At 48.3% G+C, this 22,730-nt stretch overlaps 1 protein-coding gene across 1 annotated transcript in view; it reads right to left on the bottom strand.

The window, feature by feature from the left end:
- Positions 1-22,730, bottom strand: part of ZBTB7A (zinc finger and BTB domain containing 7A) — a 77,969-nt gene that overhangs the window by 17,384 nt on the left and 37,855 nt on the right. The window lies entirely within an intron of this gene.

Genomic DNA, 22,730 nt, shown 5'->3' with positions numbered 1-22,730 from the left:
TCCCCACTTCAGACAATCACCCCTTTGCACAATCTCAAGTCCTCCATAAGCTCCCTACCAGCTCTCTGCTGCCAAGCTTATAAAAACTCTGCCCTGACCACCAATTTTGCTTTTAGAAAGTCAAACCATTCTGCAACCTGATTAGCATTATGCAGAAGAACAGTTATTCTACACAACTCATTCTGCATCGGTTAGCTACAAGATGAGACAGGTGCAATTAAATTCCTCACCTGGATGGCCCAGGCTAGCCTGATCTTGTCAGATCTCAGAAGTTAAGCAGGGTCAACCTCCAAGGAATACCAGGACCAGGATGCAGAGGTAGCAATGACAAACCACCTCTGACCATCTCTTGCCTTGAAAAACTCATGGGATCACTGATTTTTTTTCTTTTTTGGTATATTTGTGTATTTTAGGTGTGTGTATCTGCACCTGGAAGTCATGTTGACCTCTGGTGACTGACCAGAGGATATTCAGAGAGGTGGCTGAAAGGCTGCCTCTGTCCTCTCGGCTGGGTGCAGTCTCCCATCCAAGTCTTACCCACAGTCAACCCTGCTTAGCTTCCAAGATCTAACAAGATCAGGCTTGCCTGGGCTATCCAGCTCAGGGTCGCTGACACGACCGCAGTTTCCACCATCAGTTACGCTTGAAGTCTTGTCCATCTTACTTAATTCGGAGTTTGCACTAAGTGCAAGTAAGTATATGCATTCAACAATCCATGAGGACTAGAAACATTTTTTTAATGGAGGCTGATATTCTCAGAAAGCTGCACACAGGCTGAAAGCCAGATGTCAGGCTGTGCTGTGTAATAGCAGAAAACCCACACACCTTTTCCTGCACCCTGAACTTCACAGCATACCTAAAGCAAGTTATTTCAAATGCTAGGTGATAGAAATAATGGACAGAATTACTTGAGAACAAAATTTTATTTACTTCATGTACACCCTGCTTTTCTCTCCAGTGGGGTCTTTAAGCGCCTTACATCCTTTCCTCTCCTCCATTTTATTCTCACAACAACCCTGTGAGGTAGGATAGGATGAGAGCATGCGATTGGCCTAAGATCACCCAGGCTAACTTTCATGGCAAGGTAGGGATTCAAACCTGGATCTTCCAGATCTTAGTTAGGCAGTCTACTCTCTACACCACGCTGGTCCTGCTGGAAAAGTCCATCTGGTCCAATATTGTTTCCTGCACTGACTAACCAGATGCCTCCAAAAAGCCCACGTGCAGGATATGAAGGCCACCGCCCCGCCAGCCGGTGATGCCCTAAGATTCAGAGGGACACTGCCTCTGAATGCATAAGTTCTTCAGCTATCATGGCAAACAACCACCGACATACCATTTCTCCTCCAAGGATTTAACTGGTGGTGGTGGTAGGGTTGCCAGGTCCGACTCAAGAAATATCTGGGGACTTTGGGGGTGGAGCCAGGAGCGAGATTGTGACAAGCATGATTAAACTCCGAAGAGAGTTCTGGCAATCACATTTAAAGGGGCTGTGCACCATTTAAATGCCTTCCCTCCATTAGAAAAAATGAAGGACGGGGCACCTTCTTTTGGGGCTCATAATCTGTTTGAAACTTGGGATTTTTTTTTTTTTAGAAGAGGCATCAGATGCTATGTTGAACATCTGGTGCCTTTACCTCAAAAAACAGCCTCCCCAGAGCCCCAAATACCCAGAGATCCATTCTCCATTACATCTTATGGGAATCGGTCTTCATAGGGTATAATGGAGTGCAGCTATCCTGCCCCCCAGCTTTCTGACAAAACTGAAGTGGGGGGAAAGCCTCCGAACCAGGGAATCCCCTGCCCCCAACTGGGGATCGGTAACCCTAGGTGGTGGTGGAAACTGCTGTAAAGTGGCAGCTGAGTTATCCCTACCCAGTAAGGTTTTCAAGACAAAGACAGACAGAGGTGGTTTGCCATTGCCTGCCTCGGCATAACAACTCTGGACTTCCTTGGCGGGTTGACCTGGCTTATCGTCCAAGATCTGTCCAGCTTCGACCATCCAAGTTGGAGCATGCATTTTACTAACCTCCTTACAAAGCCAGCGGCTGTCACTCGATACATGTGGCAGAGAATTCCATACATTAACTATGCACGTGAAGAAGTTCCTCTCTTTTGCAATCTACAGTCCACCAACTTCCCTGGGTGCTCCTGAGTTCTAGTATTACGACAAATTTTTATAGACCTCTTTTACGCCCCCTTCCTTATGGCCTTCAAGGGAAACCACATTAACCCTAAGAACATGCCTTCTTCTGCACCTTTTCCAGACACATCATACTTCCTGGCAGGGCTTTTTTCTTTTGTAGAAAAAGTACAGCAGGAACTGCTGTTTGCGTATTAGGCCACACCCCCTGACACCAAGCCAGCTGGAACCACATTCCTGTTCATTCCTGCTCAAAAAAGGCCCTGCCTTTTGTGAGATGTGGCAACCACAGTATTCCAGCTGTGGTTGCACCTTCCACCTATGCGACAGGGCTTTTTGTTTTTTTAGCAGGAACTCCTTTGCATATTAGGCCACAAACCCCTGATGTAGCCAGTCATTTGAGAGCTTACAGACTCTTATTTCAGGGCCTACTGTAAACTCTTGGAGGACTGGCTACATCTTGGGGGTGTGACCTAATATGCAAAGGAGTTCCTGCTTTTAAAAAAAGCCCTGTGTGACAGTATCATGAAGCAGAACTCTCCCACCCAATTCTTTTCTTTAAAAAAGCCCAACAACATTGTTTCCCCGCTTCTCTTATCAAAGGGATCACTTACAAGAGGACGATTTCGCATCTTGCCTGCTTCCCCCTCCCAAAAGGAAGACGCTGTTAGCACACCGCCTGGCACCTGATGTGCTCCTGATGACCAAGCAAGACTCAGACAGGATAGACCTGCTCCCCACCCACCTCCGACTCACCCAGGGAAAAAAACAAGAAGAAATTTGGGGTTGCCAAACTGCAGTGTCTGCAGAATGCATCAACAGGGGATGGTGCGAGGCCAGCCTCTCACCCCACACAGCCAAGATCCCGGATCAGGGTCATATGCCTCCACCAAGAGACCAAGCCCTATGAGGAAAGGCTGAGGGACTTGGGAAGGTTCAGTCTGGAAAAGAGGTGGCTGAGGGGGACATGACTGCTCCCTTGAAGTCTGTGAAGGGCTGTCACTTGGAGGAGGGCAGGGAGCTGTTCCTGTTGGAAGCAGAGGAGAGGGCTCCTGCAAAAGGGTTTAAATGAAGGGCGGGAAGGTGACGGCTCGATATTCGGAAAAACTTTTTTGACAGTTGGGAGTTGTTCAGCAGTGGAATCAGCTCGCTAGGGAGGTGGCAAGCTCCCTCTCACTGGCAGTCTTTAAGCAAGGCTGGACGGACGCTCTAGGCGTCAAACGCATTTGTTATGAGGGCTGGATCTGACATAAATGAGACCTTGTCATGCCAGGCCATGTTGAGCCGGGCCATGTCAGGCTGGGCCATGTGTCTACCTATTTAAGATCAGGTAGCAGAGATATAAACCTTATAAATTACATAGACAAACTTAAATATATATTTTTAAAAAAAAAACCAACTTAAAACATGCTTAAAACATTAGCATTTGTTGATCTTAAAGGTGCTTTCTTTGCATTTCTCCCATGGGATCCAGGGAACTGGGCAAAGGATGCTCTGGCTCTTTCCTTCCTTCCTTCCTTCCTTCCTTCCTTCCTTCCTTCCTTCCTTCCTTCCTTCCTTCCTTCCTTCCTTCCTTCCTTCCTTCCTTCTTTCCTTCCTTCCTTCCTTCCTTCCTCAGGGAACCAGGAGGGGGAAGGAGCAGCAGCCAACAGAAGGAAGAGAGGCTTGGCTCAGTAGCTCTGCTGTGTGATTTGAGAGAGCCTGGCAAAGCAAGCTCTGCCTCCCCCCCCCTTCCTCCCCAAGGGAGGAGCCTCAGCCAATGGAGAAAATAGAGGTTTTGCTCTGTAGCTCCTGTGCGATTGATCAAGCCTTGCAAAGCAAGCTGTTATGCAGAAGGAAGCGAGAGAAGGAAGCAGAGGACAGCCAGTTGCTTGGGGGCATGATAGGAGCCTTCTGGGGGCCTGATTCCGCCCCCAGGCTGCAAGTTTGACACCGCAGCTGTAGGCTGATTCTGCACAGAGAAAGTTTAGTCTAGAATATGGACAGGATGGCCCCTTCCCACTCTGTGAGCCTATGATTCATGTAACTCTCACAATCATGAATGCTACAACACACGGTGCTAGTTCCCACACGCATGCCCCTCTTTGACAAGGGAGGACTGTGGATTCTAAGAAAAGCATATTAGGTACTATATTAAGAACCACAAAGGCTCAGATAAGTTAATACAAATTAAGAATATCTGCATGCACTTTCTCACATACCTGTACTCCCCCATGTAGTTTGTAAAATGCTTACTGGTTCTATAAGCCATTGGGAAGGGCGTAAGGTAATGAAGCTCTCCCATCAACACCAGAGATGTTTTGTTCACACACCTCCAATTCCTGAGATTTCCGTAAGATATGCTTCAAGCTTATTGAGATTTAGAAACTTGTCAATCCCCCACAGGCAAAAAAAAATGTGAATTAAAAGTATTTTATTTAGGGAGGGGAGAAATCAATACAACTACACTTGAAATGTAGTGTGTGATAGACATTAATATATAGTCCTCTGGGAAAGGCAAAAGCAAAGCACAACTCTCAAAGAGCCCAATGTGACCTGCACTGTGTTAAACACCAACTATGTGGCCATGCTTATGGGTGAGCCAGTCTGCCGGGGGGGGGGGGGGTCTCACTTCCCCAGGGCAATGGTTAGGAAGTTCAGCTGAGGCTACCTGAGGTCCCCTCCCTAATTAAATCCAAACAAATGGTGACCTGGTGACCATATAAACTCAATTTATTTTTGCTGTCAAAACATCTTCATTAAGTTGTATTCTAATTTGCTGTTCACCTATGTCTCTATATATGAACTGTTAATTTCCATTTCAATGTATCTGAGGAAGTGTGCCTGCACACAAAAGTACGTTCCTTGAATAAAACTTGGTTGGTCTTCAAGGTGCCACTGGAATCTAACTTTGTTCTACTGCTTCAGACCAACACGGCTGAACACCAGGATCTACCTGGTAAAATTCATATCTGCCTTCTTTGCCTGGTGTTAGCGGTGGGATCTGGGGATGGCAAACAGAGTGGGGGAGTGGAGCTAGAAAGGAGGGAGAGAAAATACTGGCAGCTAAAGCACAACATTTTTGCCATCTAAGGGCCAGATGGAACAGCTGGAAAACACTACTGCTCCCACAGCAGGGACACTGGCACAACACACCCCCTGGCATGGTTTGTTTTTGAGTTTGTTTTTTTTAGTCTAGGTAGGGTTGCCAGGTCCCAGTGGTGTGCTGGCGGGGACATTTCCTGGTGTGGGGAGTAGGGTTGCCAATCCCCAGGTGGGGGCAGGGAATCCCCTGGTTTGGAGGCCCTCCCCCCGCTTCAGGGTCATCAGAAAGCAAGGGGAGAGGGGAGATTTATTCCCATAGAAAATCATGGAGAATTTATCCGCGGGTATCTGGGGCTCTGGGGGGGCTGTGTTTTGGGGTAGAGGCACCAAATTTTCAATATAGCATCTAGTGCCTCTCCCCAAAATACCCCCCAAGTTTCAAAATGATTAGACCAGGGGGTGCAATTCTATGAGCTCCAAAAGAAGGTGCCCTTATCCTTCATTATTTCCTATGGAAGGAAGGAATTGAAAAAGGTGTGCCGTCCCTTTCAATGTGAGGGCCAGAACTCCCTTTGGAGTTCAATTATGCTTGTCACAGCCTTGATCTTGGCTCCACCCCTAATGTCTCCTGGCTCCACCCCCAAAGTCCTCAGATATTTCTTGAATTGGACTTGGCAACCCTAGTGGGGAGGAATGCCAAAAAAGCCTACATCACCCAGAAGTGACGTGGGGACATCAGGCAACAATGCTCTGGTTTTGGGGCAACTCTATGGTAGAATTAGGTACAAACCATAGATTCTTGACAAAAAACAAACAAACGTGTTGCTGCTTGATATGCCTGCATTACTTCTGGGTTATTTCCGGCTTTTTGAGGTAAGAGTGTGTAATGGGAGGGAGGGAACAAGCGTGCCTGAAAGTAGGAGGTCCTGACCTAGAGCAGGGATCTGGCAAGCCTAACTATAGGTCCTTCCTCCAATATACTCAGGGTGGTTCTCCTGCTGACCCTGTATTTTCTTCTCACAGTCACCCTGAGAAGGCAGCTAGGCAGGAAGACAGCAGCTGACCCAAGATCACCTAGTACGCTACAGTTGCTAATTGTGGGTTAGGAAATTCCTGGAGATTTGAGAGTGAAGTCTGGGGTGGGCAAGGTTTGAGGAGGGTCATCATTAGGATAGAATGTCCTGGGGTCTGCCCTCCAGGGGAACTGATCTATGTAGCCTGGAAGTCAGCTGTAATTCTGGGAGACCTCCAGGCTCTACCTGGAGGCTGGCAACTCTATGACACAGACCCAGTCTTCCTGATGCCAGTCCAGCACCGTCCTGCTCCTCCTCCCTATGGTTGCCAGCCTCCGGGCAACTTTTACAACTGATCTCCAGATGGCAGAGATAAGCTCCCTTGGAGAAAATGGCTGATTTGGAGAGTGGGCTCTATGGCATTGTACTATGTCGAGGCCCCTCCTCTCCCCAAACCCCGCCCTCTCCTGGCTCCACTCCAAAGTCTCCAGGTTTCTTCCAGAACAAATCTGGCAACCCTAGTGTCCATGGAAATAAGCAGAATTGAGCCTGTGCTCAGTAGAGTTGCCAATCCCCAGGTGGGGGCAGATGATCCCCTGGTTTGAAAGCCCTCCCCCCCACTTCAGGGCCATCAGAAAAAAGGGGGGAGGAAATGTCTGCTGGGCACTCCATTATTCCCTGTTGGGACTAATTCCCATAAGGGTATAATGGGTAATTGATCCGCAGGTATCTGGGGCTCTGTGGGGCTGTTTTCTGAGCTAGAGGCACATTTTCAGCAAAGACACAGCTCTTTGCAACAGCGCAGGCAGGTCCGAGCAGGTTTCTTCTGCCTGTGGTCCCTCCCTGGGCCCTGCAGAGACCTTTCTAAGAGCAGCTGGTGTAGAAACCCAGTTTGGAGGGTGGGAGGAGGAACTTAAGACAAGGAGAGCTGAGTGGAGCCTGCCTTTTGTTCACTTTTATCTTCTCGAGGCCTAGCATGCCTTCGGGACTGCCCTTTCTATGCTGGGGATTATTAGGAAGGGAACTGAAAACGAATCAGCCAGTATCATAATGCCCCCGTATAAATCAATGGTGTGGCCTCATTTGGAGCACTGTGAACAATTCTGGTCACCGCACCTCAAAAAAGATATTATAGCATTGGAAAAGGTGCAGAAAAGAGCAACTAGAATGATTAAAGGGTTGGAACACTTTCCTATGAAGAGAGGTTAAAACGCTTGGGGCTCTTTAGCTTTGGAGAAATGTCCAACGAGGGATGACCTGATAGAGGTTTATGCATGGGATAGAGAAGGTAGAGAAAGAAGTACTTTTCTCCTTTCTCACAATATGAGAACTTGTGGGCACTCCATGAAATTGCTGAGCAGTTGGGTTAGAATGGATAAAAGGAAGTACTTCTTCACCCAAAGGAATTCACTGCCACAGGAGGTGATGGCAGCTACAAGCATAGACAGCTTCAAGAGGGGATTGGACTAGCCTATGGAGCAGAGGGTCCATCAGTGGCTATTAGCCACAGTGTATTGTTGGAACTCTCTGTCTGGAGAAGTGATGCTCTGTATCCTTAGTTCTTGGGAGGGGCAACAGTGTGAGGGCTTCTAGTATCTTGGCCTCACCGATGGACCTTCTGATGGGCACCTAGTTTTTTGGGCCACTGTGTGACGGAGTGTTGACTGGATGGGCCTTTGGCCTGATCCAACATGGCTTCTCTTATGTTCTTATGTTCCTGGTATGTCTCCTGTAGAGTGTTATGCTCAAGTGATCGAAATATGCTGGTGGTTCCCCGGTCCGAAGAGCATCCGGCTGTCCTCGACCTTTTTGGCCCTGGCCTGGTGCAACACTCTTCAGGAGCAATCAGGGCCCTGCAGGATCTGGTACAGTTCAGCAGGGCCTGCAAAACAGAGTTCTTTTGCCAGGCCTATGGTTGAGGCCAGTATTAGAGTTGCCAGGTCCCATTCAAGAAATATCTGGGGACATTGGAGGTGGGGCCGGGAACAAGGGTGTGACAAGCACAACTGAACTCCAAAGGAAGTTCTGGCCATCAAATTGAAAGTGACCTTTTAAATGCCTTCCCTCCATTTGGGATAATGAAGGATAGGGAGATAGGGGCTCATAGAATTAGACCCCCTTGTCCAATCTTTTTGAAACTTGGGAGTTGTTTTGAGGAAAAACACCAGATGATATGTTTAAAATTTGAGGCTTCTATCTCAAAAAACAGCCACCACGGAGCCCCAGATACCCTATGGGAATTGGTCTCCCTAGACCAGGGGTGTCGAACTCATTTGTTATGAGGGCCAGATCTGACCTAAATGAGACCTTGTTGGGCTGGACTGGGCCATGTCAGGCCAGGCCATGTATGTACCTATTTAAGATTAGGTAGCAGAGATAGAAACATTTTAAAAGACACAGACAAACACAACTAAAGATTTTTTTAAAAAGGAAAACACCTCAAAATAAAACATGCTTAAAACATTAGGACGTTGGTCTTGTATTTCTCCCGTGGGATCCAGGGAACTTGGCAAAGGAAGTTCTGTCTCTTTCCCTCCCTCCCCAGTTCACTAGAAAGGGGGAGAGCCTCAACCAATGGAGAAAACAGAGGACTATGCTCTGTAGCTCCTGTGCGATTGAGCAAGCCTGGCAAAGCAAGCTGAGATGCAGAAGGAAGCAAGAGAGAGGGAGAAGGAAGCAGATGACAGCCAGTTGCTCGGAGGCCTGATAGGAGCCCTCCGGGGGCCTGATTCAGTTTCCAGGCCACATGTTTGGCACTCCTGCCCTAGAGTATAATGGAATGCCCAGCAGATATTTCCCTCCACCACCCCTCCCATTTCTGATGACCCTGAAGCAGGGGGAGGGCCTCTAAATAGGGGGGATCCCCTGCCCCCAACTGGGGATTTACAAAAATCTATATATTATATTGTGCAAAACCATCCAAATTTCATTCCAAAACCATAAATCACATAGAGAGCATAAAGTCCCAAACAGAAACACTGTTCCTAAGGATGACTCCGAAGAATGTCTTTTCAAAAAGTCTATAAGGAGTACTACTACTCAGGAGTAAGTTCCAAACGGAGTCCTTCCACTGATGTCGGCTCCCGAAGGGGACATTCTTGCCTTCACGCAATCACCGGCTTAAATTGCGTTCTGCTGCATTTGCAGCTTCTTCACAAGCCAACTGACAAGGTCCTCAGACCGGCCTCTCTCAAACGCCCATATTAGATATTTCAATTGGCTTGTGAAGAAGCTGCAAATGCAGTAGAACGCGATTTAAGCTGGTGATTGCGTGAAGGCAAGAATTTCCGCTTTGGAAGCCGACATCAGTGGAAGGACTCCGTTTGGAACTTACTCCTGAGTAGTAGTACTCCTTATAGACTTTTTGAAAAGACATTCTTCGGAGTCATCCTTAGGAACAGTGTTTCTGTTTGGGACTTTATGCTCTCTATGTGATTTATGGTTTTGGAATGAAATGTGGATGTTTTTGCACAATATAATATATAGATTTTTGTAAATTTGTCAAACTGTATTCTTGACACAATTGTTTTTAGATTTCTGTTTATATTGTGTTTCCATTGTTTGCTCTGCCCAACTGGGGATTGGCAACTCTAGGCTAGTGTCAGTCGGCTAGCCAATAAGCTGCCTCCCTGTCCTTCCCTTCTCTCCCTTGCTTCCCCCCCCCCAACCCCAGCTTCTTTAGATGTTTGATATTGCTTCTCCATATGAGTTTTACGCCATCTTGAACTGTATAGTAACTGCTTTAGAGATTTTGTTATTTATTGATTCTGTTTAACTGTACATTGTCTTTTAGAAGGTTGTAAATTGTATATTTATAAATTGCTGTCACCTGTTCTGAGCCGGTTTTGGGGAAGAGTCAAGTTATAAATTAAATGGAATAATAAATAAATAAATAGCGGGAGCCTGCCAGTGTGACAAGAGGCTGCTGTCTCCAGTGAGTCTCTTTCACCAAAATCTAAGCCAAGAGGAACATTTCATGACATCGGAAAGATATCCTAGTTACCAGGCCTTTTTTTGTAGGAAAAGTCCAACAGGAATTCATTTTTATTAGGGTTTGTAGAATCTTTTGGGCTCAAGTGCCGTGTTCTACTAGAACACGGCACTTGAGCCCGAAAGATTCTACAAACCCTAATGATGTTACCAGCCGTGAAAACCTGAAATCTTTGATAAGGAATTCATTTGCATCTTAGGCCACACCCCATGACATCACCCTTGTTCTGCACAGGGCTTTTTTGTAGAAAAAGCCCAGCAGGAACTCATTTGCATATTAGGCCACACCTCGTGACATCATCCTTGTTCCACACAGGAACTCATTTGCATATTAGGCTACACCCCTTGACACCAAGCCACCTTGAACTGCATTCCTGCGCATTCAAGCTAAAAAAAAAAAGTCCTGCCAGTTATGAAGCTCTGCAACGTCCTTGCCAAAGTTGGCACCCAGATGCCATGATGTTTATCAAGATACCTGTTCCAAAAAGCGGAGCAAGGAGGTGCTAAAGCTGAGGATTTGAAAGCGACAGACACGTGGCAGATGTCAACATGCTCCAGTCAAGATTTGGGGACCAGAGCTTTTTCATAGGACACATTCGGAACAATACTGGGCAAAGAGGACCAATTGCTCTGACTTGGTATCATACGTGTTCATCTAGGATTATGAGCGCCACAGCTCAGTGATTTGAGGGCATGATTTGTGGGTAGAAGGGATGCAGTTTTTCATTCCCAGCATCTCTAATCAAGGAGGATCAATTGGGAAAGATCTGAGATCTTAGAGCAGGGGTGGCCAAACTGTGGCTTGGGAGCCACATGTGGCTCTTTCACATATATTGTGTGGCTCTCGAAACCCCCACAACCCTGTCGGCTGGCTTGGAGAAGGCATTTCTCTCTTTCAATCACTTCTCCAAGTCAAGCCAGTTATCAGTTTGGAGAATGCATGTAAAATTGCTTTCTTTCCACCTCTCCCTCCCTCATTTTCCTTCCCTTCCTGTCTTGTGGATCTCAAATATCTGGCATTCATGTCCTGTAGCTCTTAAACATCTGATGTGTATTCTATGCGGCTCTTATGTTGTTTGACCACTCCTTCCTTAGAGCATTATCATTTAGAGCAGGGGTGGCCAACGGTAGCTCTCCAGATTTTTTTTTGCCTACAACTCCCATCAGCCCCAGCCAGCATGGCCAATGGCGGGCTGATGGGAGTTGTAGGCAAAAAACATTTGGAGAGCTACTGTTGGCCACCCCTGTTTTAGAGGAGTCGACTTGGCTTGAAGCTAGGGCTTTGTGAGGTCCCACCAAAACCCAGAAGAAGAAGAAGATGATATTGCATTTATATCCCGCCTTTCACTCTGAAGAGTCTTAGAGCGACTCACAATCTCCTTTACCTTCCTCCCCCACAACAGACCCCTTGGAGGTGGGTGGGGCTGGAGAGGGCTCTCACAGCAGCTGCCCTTTCAAGGACAACCTCTGCCAGAGCTATGGCTTACCCAAGGCCATGCTAGCAGGTGCAAGTAGAGGAGTGGGGAATCAAACCCGGTTCTCCCAGATAAGAGTCCACACACTTAACCACTACACCAAACTGCTAGAGAACTTCAGGTTTTATCCCAGATTGTTACAACGTCTGACAGAGTGTGAGATTGCCCTGACTTGGAATGCCCAGGCTAGCCCAATCTCATCAGATCTTACAAACTAATCAGGATCAGCCCTGGTTGCTACACAGAGGCAGGCAATAGCAAACCACCATTAGTCATCTCTTGCCTGGAAAACCCTACAGAGTCACCATAAGTTGGCTGCGACTTGATAGCCCTGTCCACCACCACTGTGAGATTCTGCAGAACCAGGGTCTAGGTCAGGGGTGGCCAAACTGTGGCTCGGGAGCCACGTGTGGCTCTTTCGACATATTGTGTGGCTCTTGAAGCCCCCACCACTCCGTCAGCCAGCTTGAAGAGGGCATTTGTCTCTTTAAATCACTTCTCTAAGCCGAACCACCCAGCGGCTTGAAGAATGCATTTAAAGTTAAAGTTGCTTTCTTTCTACCTCTTACTCCCCATCTTTCTTCCCATATTCCTTCCTTCCAGCTCTCAAACATCTGATGTTTATTCTATGTTGCTCTTATGTTAAGCAAATTTAGCCACTCCCGGTCCAGATGGACCAACAATAATATATGGTAATTTCCTATTCCTGGACTGAGACAACGACAGGTCCGTAGCATTTTGCATGAAGACGCCAGTTTTAGTCTTGCTGGAGCTAATAAGCAGCCCAGATGGATGAACGTTCTTATCCGGCTGAAGGTGGTTGCTTTCATGTTGCCAAGGCTGTGGCTCCATGTGTCTGCTTTAGGAGGGATTTTTGCCAGAAAGTCCCAGGGGTCACAAGACCATCTCAAGCACTATCAGCTTTTCTATAAGCCCGAGGGCATGACTGGGTCTCTCTTTACTGAATTGCTTTAATTTGGCTTTAGGCACTTTCAGAAATTTTCTATGTCACATCATGGCATGTAATAAAATTCTGAGACAGCCTTTGGCACAGATAACCCTTGGTGCACTGGGAGCAAAAGAAAAGGATTCCGTAGCTGCAACTCCAATGGACAACTTCCTTAGATGCCACTCCCACTGAACACAATGCAGCTTACCGCTGACTCAGAGGTGAGTCAGCAGCAGGCTTTGCTTAATCCCCTCTTTTCTGCCATCAGAAGCCCCCAAACATGCAATGCCACACCTTTAAGTGAGCTCCTTGCAGACGTAGACTTGGATCCCACCTTAGAATTTCTACAGGTGCAAAGAAAGAGGCTGCAACTTTGACAGCCCAAGCTAGACTGATCTTGTCAGATCTCACAGACAAACAAAACAGAGTCAGCTCTAGTTAGTACAGGGGTGTCAAACGTGCAGCCTGGGGGCCAGATCAGGCTCCCAAAGGGCTCCTATCAGGCCCACAAGCAAGTCTGCTTCCTTTTCCGTCACAGCTTGCTTGACCAGGATTTCTCAATTGCCCAGAAGCTACAGAGCAAAGCCTCTATTTTCCCCATTGGCTGAGGCTCCTCTCTTGGGGAGGGAGAGCTTGCTTTGATACTGACCACAATATTGCAAGAGTGCTAATACTTTAAAGGTAAAGGTAGTCCCCCTGTGCAAGCACCAGTCGTTTCCGACTCTGGGGTGACGTCGCATCACGATGTTGTCATGGCAGACTTTTTATGGGGTGGTTTGCCATTGCCTTCCCTAGTCATCTACACTTTCCCCCAGCAAGCTGGGTACTCATTTTACCAACCTTGGAAGGCTGAGTCAAACTTGAGCCGGCTACCTGAACCCAGCTTCCGCCGGGATCAAACTCAGGTAGTGAGCAGAGATTTTGGACTGCAGTACTGCAGCTTTACCACTCTGCACCACAGGGCTAATATTTTAAGCATGTTTTATTTTAAGTTTTTTTAAAAAAATATCTTTGTGCTTGTGTCCTTATAAAGTTTTTATCTCCACTACTTGGCATTACATTTTATGACACACATAGCCAGGCCCGAAAAGGTCTCATAAATGTCAGATCTGGCCCTCAAAACAAATGAGTCTGACACCCCTGAGTTAGTACTTGGATGGGAAACCACCAAGAAAGTCCAGAGTTGCTACATAGGGGAAGGCAATGGTAAACCACCTCCGAATGTCTCCTGCCTTGAAAATCTATGAGGTTGCGACAAGTTGGCTACAATTTGACGGCACTTTCCACCAAGAACGAGAAGGATTTTTGCTGGTTCCCTCCTTCCGCAGCAGCACAAAATGCACCCCCAAAGAGTTGCTTGTGGAAGGACAGGAGATCCCTGGAGATACCTAGGAGGGTATCGGTGGTTGCCCAAGAATGGGGTGCATAAGCACCAAAAAAAACCCCACCCCACCCCCCATGTCCTCTGTCAATCTCACTGCCTCCTTGTAATCCTCACCACTGCTCTAAATAGTAAACCAGAGTTATAGAAGATCAGAGAATTCAAAACAGTTCAAATTGATCCTCAGCACCTCTAATAAAACTTTTGCCAGGGGATGCTAGTGTTATAGGATTGACAATCCGCAGGTAAGAGCAGAGGATCCCCCAATTTGGAGGCCCTTCCCCTGCTTCAGGGTCACCAGAAAGTGGGAGGGAAACGTCTGCTGGGCACTCCATGGAGACTGATTCCCACAGGGAATAATGGAGAATTGATCTGTGGGTATCTGGGGCGGGGGGGGGGGGCTGTTTTTTGAGGTAGATGCACCAAATTTGCAGCATAGCATCTGGTGTTTCTCCTCAAAATACCTTCCAACTTTCAAAAGGATTGGACCAGGGGGTCCAATTCTATGAGCCCCAAAAGAAGGTGCCCCTATCCTTCATTATTTCCAATGGAGGGAAGGCATTTAAAAGGTGTTTGTCCCTTTAAATGTGATGGCCAGAACTCCCTTTGGAGTTCAATTATGCTTGTCACCATCTTGCTCCTGGCTCCACCCCCAAAGTCCCCAGATATTTCTTGAATTGGACCTGGGAGCCCTATAGTGTTATAAACCCCACAATTTTAAAGGGAGAACGAGGCAAGCAGTGTGTGACTGGTCTAAATTTGCCCGAGTGAGAAGACAGTCAAATCATGGACTGATCTGGAAGTCACTTCAGTTCTGTGTGGTGATTAAAGGAACAAACTCATGAGAGCTGGGTTCAGATCTTCACTCAGTTATGAAGTTCACAGGGAGAGACCTCGAGTGACTGACTCACTCCGTCTAACCTGCCTCTCAGAGGGCTGTCAAGAGAACAGGAAAAACTACATGTGCCGGTCTGAGATGCTTGGAGGAAGGGCAGAAGAGAAATGACATTAATTAATAAGATATGTGATGCTTTGCCACTTGGAGAAATTAACAATGGGACAGGAAGGAAGGAGAAAAAGAGAAAGAGAGAGAGAAAAAAGATAAAGAAATTCCCCCCCTGCTCATTTGCCATAGGCAGGGGTGGAATTCTAGCAGGGGCTCCTTTGCATATTAGGCCCTAATTCCCTGATGTAGACAATCCTCCAAGAGCTTACAAGGCTTTTTGCAAGCTCTTGGACGATTGGCTACATCATGGGGTGTGGCCTAATATGCAAAGCAGCTCCTACTAGAATTCCACCCCTGGCAACAGGTGATCACCAGGGATGTCCTTTGTTCCAGGACAATTCTGTGCCCAGGAAGGTCTTGTTTGCCACTTTGTTTTTGGGACCAGGCCTGTAAAAACATTGCCAGAGTCATGCCACAATGACGCACACCTGTAAAGAGGGGGCATTTTGTTAGGCATACCTCCTTGAGACAAGACACACAGCTACTAATAACCTTCTTGAGAAGTTTTGTAGACACTCAACGATGGAACCCTGCAGAAAGCCCCAGGTTCGACTCCTGGCTAAACCATCCCCAGCACTGGCAAATGGCTTTCTTGATGCAAGAGCCCTGCTGGATCAAGCCAGTGGTCCATCTAGTCCAGCTACCTGTTTCACAAGTGGTCAACCAGTTGTCCTGGAGGGCCAGCAATACAGGGCATAGCGGTCAAAGCAACCTCCCGACACTGGTACTCAGAAGTTTACTGCGTCTGAACATGGCTAAATGTTTTGTTACTGAAATAACTTCTGCCGATTCCAGGAACTTGTGTGGGTGAGGGTCTGGTTCTGTGGAGAGGTCATAGCTCTGAGGCAGACGAAAGAACGCTGGAAAGGGACTAGGATTTTTTGGGGGGGAGGGCAGAAGGACCATTCAGAAGGAGGCAAAAGCACAGGGCTGGTTCCAGATTTCGGGGGAAGCTGGCATGGCATGCCCCCTTCTGCCTACCATCAGGACCCCTGCTAGGACATCCTTTTCTGCACGCCTTTACCCACCTTGGCATCCTTCCCTTAACTGAAAGCTTTCCCACCACCCACCCACGCAGCCTGACACTGCTGGGTGAGGCCTGGCGCTGAGGGTGCTATTGCCAAGTCTGCCAGGATTACCGCTGCTGTGCACCACCCACATGCTGCTCTCCAATAGTGCTGCACAGAACGCTGACCTTGGAGCACAGGAAGTGGAGAGTTTGCGAGCAGGTGGGTTACAAGGACTGCCGATCTGCCAAGGGCCTGGTAACTGTGAAGGAAATAGGAATACTACTGAGCAGGGCTTTTTTTTTTTTTGTAGAAAAAGCCCAGCGGGGTCTCATTTGCATATTAGGCCACATCCTCTGCTCCCAAGCCAGTTGGAACTGCATTCCTGCTCAAAAAAAGCTCTGCTCCTGAGGAAGACTTGTGACAAAATGAGCCGATGTCTGGGTGCTCCTTGGATGAACCTTTCTTTACAGTATTGTAAAGCAGTACTTCTTTATAATGTGTACAAAAGGTTTATATGACTCTTTGAAAGTTTTTACTAAATGTTAGCCAGTATATCACATATTTCCTATAATATACCTGTGCTCTAGGGTTGCCAAGTCCCCTCTAATCCCCGGTGGGGGACCTGACGCAATGATGTCACCCAGAAGGGACGTTATCACGCCGCATTGCCGCTCCTGGCAGCTCTAAACATTTCTGGGGAAACTCTATGGTTTTCCAGGATGCTCTAGCCATTTGAGATGGAAAAACTCTATGGCACCTATTGTACCATAGAGTTTCCCCTCCCAAATGGCTAGAGCATCCGGGATAACCATAGAGTTTCCCTGGAAACACCTAGAGTGGTCGCCAGTGCAATGTTGCCAGTGTGACTTCCAGGTGATGTCATCGTGGCAGCGACATCGAAGGAGGTTCCCCCTGCCAGCCTGATGTGGACCGGCAGGTTGGGAACTTCCTGGGTGGGGGAAGCCCCACCTGGACTGGGGGCTTGGCAGCCCTACTGTGATCCCAAGTTGTTGTTTAATCTCCAGTTGGAAACAGAGGATCCCCTGGTTTGGAGGCCCTCCTCCCGCTTCAGGGTGATCAGAAAGCAGGGGGGAAGGGTTGAATGTCTGCTGGGCATTCCATTATTACCTATGGAGATCTGTCCCCAAAGGGTATAATGGAGAATCAATCTGTGGGTCTCTGGGGCTTGGGGGGAGGCTGTTTCTTGCGGTAGAGGCTCCGAATTTTCAGCATAGCACCTGGTGCCTCTCCTCAAAAATATCTCTAAGTTTCAAAACGATTGGACAGGGGGGTCCAATTCTATGAACTCCCAAAGAAGTTGACCCATCCTCCATTATTCCCATAAAGCGTGGCCCCTTTAAATGCGATGGCCAGAACTCCCTTTGGAGTTCAATCAAGCTTGTCACAACCTTGCTCCTGGTTCCACCCCCAAAGTCTCCTGGCTCCACCCCCAAAGCCCCCAGATAGTCCCTGAGTCAGACCTAGCAACAATATGGGGTATAGGGGGAACAGCACGAGAGAGTGCATGGACTGGTGCGGGGCTGGCCCTGCCACTAGGCAAACTAGGCAATTGCCTAGGGTGCCGGCCTTCTGGGGGTGCTGAATTGGGCACTCTCGTTGTGACTCAGTGATCTTATCAGTGCAGGGGGGGGGGCACCAGAACTTAGCCTTGCCTAGGATGCCAGACAGTCTACGGCCAGCCCTGGATTGGTGGCAGTGGACACCAGCAGAAACCCCAGGGTCCGGCAGCTAACCCACCTCGGGGGACACTTATGTTGGCTCCGCAGCAGCAGCAGATCATTTCTACTGGGTGGTGGTGGGGAAAACAGCCTCTCACAGTATCACTGTGCGTGTCAATGGGTGTGGGGGGGAAGGAGACTTACACAATCAGGGCTGCAGAAGCGACAAGACCACTGGGGAGCAGGGAGACTCTTTCGCCCAGGACGGAAGGGGAGTTGTCGGGAAGCAGGGGAGGGTTAATTATTAAGTGGGGAAGCAGAATTAACAGGAACAAAACCAAAAGACCCCAAGGTAGAAGCATCGGGCAGGAGGGATTTGGATTCCATCTGGGCAATTCCTCTTCACTGCCATCTTTCTGCAACATCGCATATGCTGGGATTTGGCCAATACCCCACTGTGTCTCTGTTCTGTCCTCTGATTACGTTTTGACACGTACTCTTGGACCCAATCTGATCAGCGGCTGCAACAGAGTAAGGAAGCAGCCGTCTGGTTTCAGCTCTTGACCAAAAGAACAAAAAGATTCCCCAAACTGGTGCCTGTTCCCCACCCACCCCCCTCCCAATCAAGAGCAGGAATTACTATCTATTTCTTGCAGCCCCTTTGGAATTTTTTAAAACATGCAAACTTTACATACGGTTTTTATACAGGATGTTTAACAAAATCAGGGTTTTAGTGACTCGAAAAGCCATAGCTGTGATCTACAGAGTCAATGGCATACTGTGCTTAAAGCAGTGGTTGAAAACCCTTTTATACTTGAGGATCAGCGAAAATAGGAGAATTATTTCAGGGACCACTAAGGCAGCAGTCCCCAACCTTTTTGGCACCAGGGACTGGTTTGTGGAAGACAAATTTTCCATAGACCAGCGGGGGGTGGGGGTGGGGATGATTTCAGGATGATACAATTGAGCCCTTTATTTCTAAAGTGTTTGGTGTAGTGATTAAGTGCACGAACTCTTATCTGGGAGAACTGAGTTTGATTCCCCACTCCTCCACATGCACCAGCTGGAATGGCCTTGGGTCAGCTATAGCTCTTGTAGGAGTTGTCCTTGAAAGGGCTCTCTCAGCCGCACCCACCTCACAGGGTGTCTGTCATGGGGGAGGAAGGTAAAGGAGATTGTGAGCCGCTCTGAGACTCTGAAATTTGGAGTGGAGGGCGGGATATAAACCTAATGTCTTCTTCTTAGTACTACATTATAATATATAATGAAATAATTATACAATTCATGGCCCGGTTGCTAACAGGCCACAGACCGGAACCAATCCATGGCCCGGGGGTTGGGGATTCCTGTGCTAAGGCATAAATAAAAACCATAGAATGCCCCAGCCTGGCGCCAGGCAAGGCAGCTCTGCCTCCCTCCATCCGGCCCATTGGCAGAAGGGAGAGTTTTGCGTGGGGTAGAGTGGAGATACCACCGTGATCCCCTCCTTTCACGGACCGACAGAAATTTCTGGCGAACTGGCGCTGGTCCATGGACCAGTGGTTGAAGCATCTCCGCCGTGGATTCTAAAAGCAGGATTTTGGTACCACTTGCCAGAAAGAAAAGCTGCTATCTTTCTCCCAGGGCACCCACAGTGCTGCCACCACACATGGCTGGAGGACGGTATTGCAGCACAGCTGGCACGGACTAAATGGCTTGGTGGGCACTTGGCCTCTAGATGCCCCGTTCCTTCAGCCCTGATGCTGCCAACGCTAAAATTAAACGGGGACCACAACAGGAGTAATCTGGGCTAAACATAAGACCCCCCCTTCCTAAATTTTGCATCAACCGTATGCAAAACAGGTAACTTGCACCTATGCAGTTCTGCATAATTTGCTCTGATTCACTAAAGCCAACTCCCATTGCATAAAAAGGAGCCTTGGTCAACCACCCTTTTTCACTCTGGATTTTAACAGCTGTATTTTATACTTCAGAGGGACTAGACACATGTCCCTCCATTTAAACAAAAGCAGAGCATTTGCATGTTCCTGAAGCCTTTAACCAACAATCACATTCCATACTGACTCACGCTCTGAATAAATAGCGAGTTGAACTATTGCCAAATGATGATTTGAATGTTGGAACCCAGGTTCAAATTCAGAGTTGCCAGGTCCAACTCAAGCAATATCTGGGGTCTGAGGATGAAGCCAGGAAGCGAGGTGTGACAAGCACCACTGAACTCCAAAGGAAGTCCTGGCCATCACATTTAAAGGAACCATGCTCCTTTCTAATGTCCTGCCTTCATTGGAAATAATGGAGGATAGGGGCATCTTCTTTGGGGGGTTCATAGAATCGGACCCCCTGGTCCAATCTTTTTTTTTTTAAACTTGGGGGTGTTTTTGACAAGGCCCCAGATGCTATGCTGAAAATCTGGTGCCCCTACCTCACAAATCAGCCCCAGATGCCCACAGATCGCCCCAGGCAAGAACCCTCACCCCCATGTGCATGTCACCACCCCGCCGCCTCTTTCACAGCGGGGAGTCTGCTTGGCAAATGGAAGGCAGCCTCCCAGCGGCACGCATATTGCACCCCCTACCCGCAGCCCCTTTCGCTGCCTGGGTCCCGGGCAGGAGAAAGGGGTGGCAGGGAGTTTCTGCACCACTGAGGCTGCCCTCTCAAGTAGCGCAGCTGACCTGGAAGGGGCTGGGCTGGGATGTGTGGAGGTCCGAATGCCTCGGAGCCGAGGAAATGGCCACGCTATGCGTCCCGCTCAGCTCCCTCCTGGTCCGGAAGCGGCTGGGCGAGTTGCATGTTTGCTCAGCTCCAAGGTGTTCAGAGCTGCTCCAAACACCTCAGAGCCGAGCCAGCTGGCGCAAGCAAGGACGGGGAAGGGGCACCCACCCAGTGGCCAGGTGGCACACGAGGCAGTCACCTACTTGGCCTACTCCTACATGCCAGCCATGACCCTGGCAGGGGAAGGGCCTCCAAACCAGGGGATCCCCTGCCCTCACCTGGGGATTGGCAGCCCTGGTTCAAATCTCTATTCAGAATACTATGGGGGAAGTCTCTCAGACAACAAAAGGCTCAGAGTAAGGCAGTGCGGTGTAGTGCTTAGAGCCGCAAACTAAGATTACACAAGTCAGCGCTTTTTTTTTAGCAATAACACAGGCACACAGTTCTGGCTGGTTTGGTGTCAGGGGTGTGTGGCCTAATATGCAAATAAGTTCCTGCTGGGCTTTTTCTACAACCCCCCTCTCCTGTGTGAAACAATGGTGATTTCAGGGGGTATGCCCTAATAAGCAAATGAGTTCCTGTTGGGCTTTTTCTCCCAAAAAGGCCCGCTCAAAACAATGGTGATGTCAGGGGTGTGGCCTAATATGCAAATGAGCTCCTGCTGGGCTTTTTCTACTCAAAAAGCCCTGACATGGGCCCTAGCTGAAATTCCTACTCTCTGGGAGACTATGGATCAGTCATTCTCTCTCTCTTTCGGCCTAACCAACCACAGCATTGTTGTGAAGACAATACTGAGATGGAGAGAAGCACAGTCCTGAGTTCCTTGGAAGGAGGGCGGGATTAAAAATGTAGTAGTGGAAAAGATGTGCAGAAGACAACAGAGGGTTGTGGCTTTCCTCTCTCCTGCAAATTCTGTAACAAGGCAAGTGAGATTCTATGATTCAGACAAGTGGGGAAAAAAGCTTCACACGGCTTCTTGTGAAATGACTACCATTGTGTGGAATGCGTTATGGAGATGGGCCCCAAAGCCCACCTGAAATGGCTTCACCAGAAAAACTTCACACACTTTTCACCCTAAAATCTAGAAACGGGAGATTTGGATGACAAGCACTCTTTCCTCTGGCAGAACAAGGGAAGGGGGATACTTCCTTCACTCACTGAGGTCCCCACTTTGATACCACACACCCCCATTGGCAGAGGGTGGGGGGCAGGCTTGCCAGATCCAGGGTGGGAAACTCCTGGAGATTTGGGGATGGAGCCTGGGGAGGACAGGGACCTTAGTAGTAGACCCCACTCTCCAAAGCATCCATTTCCTTCAGAGAAAGTGATCTGTTTAGTCTGGAGATGGCCTATAAATCTGAGGATCCCTCAGTCCCACCTGGAGGTTGGCATCCCTGGGGCTTTTTTGTAGCAGGAACTCCTTTGCATATTAGGCCACACACCCTTGATGTAGCCAATCCTCCTGGAGCTTACAGTAGGCCTTCTGCTAAGAGCCCTGTAAGCTCTTGGAGGATTGGCTACATCGAGGGCTTTTTTTTTTTTTAGTAGGAATGCACAGGACCGCAGTTCCAGCTGGCTTGGTGTCAGGAGGTGTGGTCTAATATGCAAATGAAGTTCTGCAGGGCTTTTTCTACAAAGAACCCTGTGAGAAACAATGATGATATCGGGGGGGGGGGGGGGGGAATGAGTTCCTGCTGGCTTTTTCTAAAAAAAAAAAGCCCTGGCTACATCAGGGATGTGTGGCCTAATATGCAAAGGAGTTCCTGCTGCAAAAAAAGTCCTGAGAGCCACACAGAATAAACGCCAGATGTTTGAGAGCTGCAAGACATGAACGTCAGATGTTTGAGAGTCTCAAGACATGAGCGCCAGATGTTTGAGAGCTGCAAGGAAGGAAGGAAGGAAGGAAGGAAGGAAGGAAAATGGATTGAGAAGGGAGAGATGGAAAGAAAGCAACTTTAAATGCATTATCCAAGCCACTGACTGGTTTGGAGAAATGACTGAAAAAGATAAATGCCTTCTCCAAGCTGGCTGATGGGGTGGGGGTGGGGGCTTTGAGAGGTGCACAATATGTGTGAAAGAGCCACAGTTTGGGATACACAAGTTTGGATCTCCACTGTTTTATGGAAGCTCGCTGGGTGACCTTGGGCCAATCATGTTCTCTCAGCCTGACCCAAACCTGGTCCTTCTTAGCGTTGTCTCCCCACCTGTAACTTATTCTCCAGACCCATCAAGGGACTGGACTGGCAATTCCAACAATGACAAAAAGCCGCAGAGGCTCCCTGGCCCTGCATTAACCACCAGAAAGGTAGGCACAGCCCAGCAGTGCCAAGCAAAATCCAGCAGAGCCA

This window comes from Heteronotia binoei, chromosome 2 (assembly GCF_032191835.1).
Source record: "Heteronotia binoei isolate CCM8104 ecotype False Entrance Well chromosome 2, APGP_CSIRO_Hbin_v1, whole genome shotgun sequence".
NCBI classification, from domain to species: Eukaryota; Metazoa; Chordata; class Lepidosauria; order Squamata; family Gekkonidae; genus Heteronotia; species Heteronotia binoei.
This window is presented reverse-complemented; position numbering and strand designations above follow the sequence as displayed.